We start from the raw sequence: 6,248 nt of genomic DNA, 5'->3' as shown, positions 1-6,248 counted from the left end.
ATCTTATCTATCTATATTATTATCTTATCTATATTGTGTTGTTTTGATTCATGTTTTTTTATCTATGTTATTATTTACTTTGTTTACCTTTCATTACAAAACCTGAATACAAAAAAAATATTGTGAAAAAAAAAATCAGTTTCATTCACTGTTCATGCGGAGGTGGACCTTACAGACCCTGTAGACCACATTGGACCTGAGATTGCTGACTCACTGTCCTCACTGTAAATGTTGCTGTCACTAGTGGCTTTTCTATCAGACATCTGTGAAAAACTTTACCGATCTTTACCGAATGTCGCAAAAACTGAAGTGCGTAATGTTGCTTTTTCCATTAAATCACAAATGCAATGATTTGCTTATATATTATCACAAGATGACACGAGAAGTCGTTCCATAAACATGGTGACAAACATAAATATCATGTTGATTTACAGATATATTCATTATTATTATATATTACCCCTCTATCTTGTACTAAATTGAAAAAAAATATTCGTTTTCCTGGTGTGTCCACACATGTTTCTTTTAAAACTCTTCTTCTTCACTTGTTGTAACATCCATCAACATCTGTTTTTTTTTCATTCACATGTCTCTAGTTGTGGAAAAAGGTCTTTCCACTGCAGTTTTGCGTGATATACTAATTTTGCCACACTTGAAAAACCAGCTCAAAAAACAAACTGGCTAAACTATCATTTTTCCATTGGGCAAATATTTATGCGCAGTTTGAGGGTCAGTGGAAAAGCAACCAGTCACTTGGCCAATAAAGGGTTAAATCAGGATGCTGTCATTCTTACAAACTTCTGATACCCTCATCCTACTATTAATATATAACACACGAGAATAACTGATTTAATTAACGGTCTTACACAACATCAAAATTTAATAATATTAACATGTCTTTTGCTGAGTAATGTGATTAATGTTATAGGGAAAAAAAAATATTTATAAGCAGTTCACTAAAATGTATACATTGTCAGCAGAGCATATAAGAAAATCGCTGTTTGCTGCGTCTCCATCAAAATGACTGACAGGATGGTTCTTTAAAACAGGACATGTATCCGACAGAAACTCTAAAAATAGCCCCATATATTAAACCTGCACATCAGTCAATCACTCACATTTTATTTGCCTGTCATCTTCATGCAAATGAATGCAGCAAAGTGCTTCACAGATGACTGATAAGGCCTGGAAGAAGACAAAACACGTGGAAACTAATGAAAAGGAATCAGTGGGAAAATGCACTAGAACAGAATAAAACCTTCTAATATAAATGTGAGTAAAATGAACGGTGTGCCTAAACCATGTTGAATCTAAGACCGCCTCCTCCAGCAGATCGGAGCTGAAGCTGAACCGGGTCCTTTTGACAGCGGTCCCTCGGGGGCCCCTGGTATAATGGCATCTTCAGACAGCACTAATTAAAACAGAAAACAATGATATGCAGTCATTAGGAACAAACTGATTGACAAAAGCATGGAAATTGGAACGACAGAATAAATACCCCATATGTTCAAATGTAAACTCCCTGGGGTCTTGTGATGGGCAAGTGACACTGGGATCAGAAAAATGTCGTTATTTTGTGGTGATTTAAAGAGATGAGAGTTTATATGGTCCGCTGACAGGTTAAAGAAATGATTTATTGATAATTTTACTGTCTGTGTTTCTTGTTTATGGTTAATGTTATTAGGATGAAGGTCTGGAGATACAATATGACAACATGAATTACACGCATACATGAAGCGGACTTTATTCCAACTGATTCTGATGTCACTATCTGAACCTATATGTAACAGCGGAGTGATAATTTCATCATCTGAATTAAAAAGGAGGGAACTAAAAAAACAAAACAGCAATGCAATGCAGCATGAACTGATTTATGAAAGTAGAAGCCATTTTGGTTCTCTACTTGTGGTTGTTACACCTATTAAAAGTCCAATGTGTAAAACTGAGGTGGATTTAAGAGGATATTTTTGCAGAAATGGAATATAATATCCATAATAATCACAAAAAGATGAGTTTTGGTGTTTGATTGATAGATTGATTGATTGCAAATGAAAACAGTGATTTTGACGAGCATTGTATTAATGAACTGCAGCAGTGTTTGGGTTATTTTAACCCATAAAGACCCAGTGCTACTGTTGTGATACTTCCCAAATTAATTTTTTTCTCTATTTAATTTTTCTTAAGTGACTGATCACCATTGATTATAATATTGTCCACTGTATTTTGGATTTTTTTCTGGGAAAATCTGGTATTTTTCTATATTTTATTCACTGATCATGTAAATATTCATTAAAGCTCTGATTAAAATTGAGGTTTATTTTCTAAGAAACAGAGAAAACTGAAGAAAAACTTATTATTATTATTACTTTTATTGCTAAGTCTCTTTCAGTTTAACCCATAAAGATCCAGTGCTACTTTTGTGGCTGTTCCTATATAAATTTTTCTCTCTATTTAAAGTTTCTTAATCTATTTAAAGTAAAGTAAAGTAAAGTAAAGTAAATTTTATTTATAGAGCACTTTTCACAGACAGAGTCACAAAGTGCTTTATCAATTCAAATCAGAATCAAATTAAGTTTACAGAGACCCAACAGAATCCTTCAGGAGCAAACACTTGTGATTGGTGACAGTGGCGAGGAAAAACTTCCCTTTAACGGGCAGAAACCTCGAGCAGACCCAGACTCCTGAAGGATGGACGTCTGCCTTGACCAGCTGGGGTTAAAGAGAGAGAGAGAGAGTAAAGGAGGAGAAAAGAGAGAGCGATAGAGATATAGAGAGACTGGGGGGGGGGTGACACATGGAGTACGTTATGATGAATACATAGAGTGTAATCAGTCTGTGGTGGTCCTGGGTCAGGTGGGAGACTAAAAGCCTTTTTGAACAGGAGGGTTTTGAGGTGTTTCTTAAAGCTCTCTACAGAGTCCATGGACCGTAGGTGTAGAGGCAGGTCATTCCATAGACGTGGTGCCACAGCTTTAAAAGACCTGTCACCGCGTGTGCTAAAACAGGTCCGTGGAACCATCAGCAGGTGCTGTCCTGAAGACCTCAAGCTACGAGTCGAGCTGTAGGGCTGGATCAGGGAAGCAATGTATGCAGGGGCCTGGCCATGTAGGGCCCGGAAAGTTAGCACAAGAATTTTGAAATGAAGACGATATAGAACAGGGAGCCAGTGGAGAGATTTAAGGATGGGAGTGATGTGGGTTCTCCTGTTTGTGAGGGTCAGGAGCCTGGCAGCAGAGTTCTGGACAAACTGTAGACGGGCCAGCTCCTTCTTGTTTAAGCATGTAAACAGGCTGTTGCAGTAGTCTAAGCGAGAAGATACGAAAGCGTGAACGATCATCTCGAGCTCATTTGTGGACACCATAGATCTGAGTTTGGAGATGTTGCGTAGGTGGAAGAAACAGTTTTTGACTAGGTGTTTGGAGTAGAATTCTAAAGACATGTCCTGGTCAAAGATGACACCCAGATTCCTCAGTTTTGTCTTTACCGAGGAACTCAGGTCTCCAAGGTGATGTTTGATCCCTGGGATTGCACTATCCGGGGCAATGATGAGGGTCTCAGTTTTGCTGGAGTTCAGCTGGAGGCTGTTATCATTTAGCCACTGCTTCAGCTCTGACAAGCAGTTGATTAAGGAACTCAGTTTGTGGGGCTCAGAGGAGTTAAAGGAGCAGTATATCTGGATGTCATCCGCGAATAGATGATAGGAGACATCACTATACTGTTGGATAATGTGGCCAAGTGGGAGGACAGAGTAAGAATAGGACTGGTCCCAGGACAGAGCCTTGGGGCACACCACACAGTAGATCCGCTGAGTCAGATTGGAAGTTGTTTATTGACACAGTGAAGCTTCTGCCGGTCAGGTAAGAGGAGAACCAGTCTAGCACAGGACCTGACATCCCTACCAGGTCCCTCCGTCTCTCAATCATTATGGTATGGTATTTACCACCATTCATTATAATATTAGCCTTTTTATTTTGCACTTTTTACTGTAAATTCTGTATTTTGCTTCATATAATTTCCTATATTTAATATATATGTTCACAAAAGCTAAGAGTAAATTTAAAGATTATGATATCAAAACAGAAAACTGAAGAAAAAGTGACTTTTACAGCAATTCTATGATTAACTGAACATAAACCCAGTGTGTCCATCCACTGTCACTGATCCAACTCCATGGGTTTTACTGGTGAATCAATGTTGTAGAAGATGACAGTGTTTCTACGTTCACTACAGAGCCTCTGAACGTCCAAATGGGTCATATCTGATAACTATGAAAAGATGACAAACTGTTTTATACACCAATTATTTACATGTATTGATAGGATTAGTGGACCAACAGGTATTAAACATTTTAGATAGTTTTAGTCCGTTTCATTTAAAGATGTATATATCTATGTCATCCTAAACTGACTACTGTTATCACTTTTGTAACTTGACTGTTTACAACCATAGAGGCGCAGGTAGATGACATGACTGATGATGGTTTACTCTTTTACTTTTTCCAAATATATGTATGGTATCCCCGTTTATCAGATCAATGGTGCACAGTGATAAACTTAAAAGGCTGCTGAAATCTTACAATCTGCAAACGCCTTTAGAATGAAATGTTTACATCCACAGAACGAGAAAATGCATTTTCTACAATTGCTTGTTTGTTTGCTCCATTACAGTCACTATTGTCACTTTATTTCCATTTGTAAACTGTTCCCGCTGCTCATATTGTTGCTTATATACACCAACACCTTAAGCTGTTACTGCTGCTGTTTATTATCCAATACTGTACATATTCACAGGTTTATTTCATTATATTTTAGTGGATTTTATGGTAGTTTTATTGTATTCTATTTAGCTTCTATACATTTTATTTCATATTTTATCTTATTCTCATGCTGCAAACACTGAGACTTGGGTAACTAGCCTGTATTTTATTCTATCATGTCTATTGATTGAGTGACAGAGTCCGAGTTTCTTCTGTAGCTACTCGACTCCCTATTATTTTTTAAAACTGGTCTCATCCAGTATTTAGGTGCATTACTACTATTACTACTACCTACTATGTCTGATCTATATCCCTTAAAGTAAAACACTGGCCCAGAGGATGGAATTCCATGGTTTTTATGAGGTATGCAGTTGCTTAGAAACAACACTAGATGTCACTAAATATCACAAATTCAACTCTTAAAATAATTTTTTTTTAAATAATATAAAAACACAACTTTTAATTAAATTCTGTTGCACAAACAGACAAACAGTGATTTGTAAATCACTGTATTTTTGAAGTCATGCAGTTCCTCATCCTGTCATTTTCAGTTCGATAAATAAAGGCTTAAAAACTACATTCTTTTCTCTTGTGCACTCTCCAAATTTATATGGAATCAAAAACCAACCCTAGAGACAAAATAAAAATAAAAGGGATGACATTTTCCAAATTATCTGCCTGTAGCCCTGCAGGGGAGTCTGTACTGAATGTCCAGTCAGAGGAAGATTGATAACTGGTGGAATTAAAAGACCACAGCGACCCATATGTGTGATTGATTGGTCTGTTGGAGCAGGATCAGGCCACGCCTCCCGCTTCCTGTCACATGTCACACACACACACACACATATATGTATATATATATATATATATGTATATATATATATATATACATATATATATATATATATATATATATATATATATATATATATATATATATATATATATATATATATATATATATATTCTGTGGTGGTGGCATGTGTGAAGCCCCTCAGAAGACGACCATAAATTTGTATTTTATGAGCGACTGCAGTCTGTTGACCGTGTTGCCTTGACATGACCACGCTGGCAAAAATGGCGGGTTCAAACTCCCAGAGAGTTTTGATTGATTTGCCTCATGAGGGCAGTGAAAACCACTCACTGTTAGCGTTGGGCTTATTTCTGTTTTAAAAGTCTTAGCTCATTACCATCGTGACAAGCAGAGACTATGCAGACCAGAATGTTTGCTTCGAAAATATTCAAGGAATGCATAAAAATGTCCACCACCACCACCCTCCCCCCTCCCCCACACATGCATCACTGGCTTTAACTCTGTGTTTTTCTTTATGAATCTCTTTGGGTCTTTAAAACGAAGACAGAAAGCCGTGGAGCAGCTGGCATATGTAAGATTAAAATCCCATGTTATCCACCGTCAAAGCTGACGAACCTTTTGACCTTTTGGAGCACACAGCGGCTGTGAAATCTGCAATTCTATTTAGTAAAAGGGAAA

This window comes from Sphaeramia orbicularis, chromosome 2 (assembly GCF_902148855.1).
Source record: "Sphaeramia orbicularis chromosome 2, fSphaOr1.1, whole genome shotgun sequence".
In the NCBI taxonomy this organism is placed as follows: Eukaryota; Metazoa; Chordata; class Actinopteri; order Kurtiformes; family Apogonidae; genus Sphaeramia; species Sphaeramia orbicularis.
The sequence above is the reverse complement of the archived record's forward strand: the minus strand, read 5'-3'. Positions refer to the sequence as shown.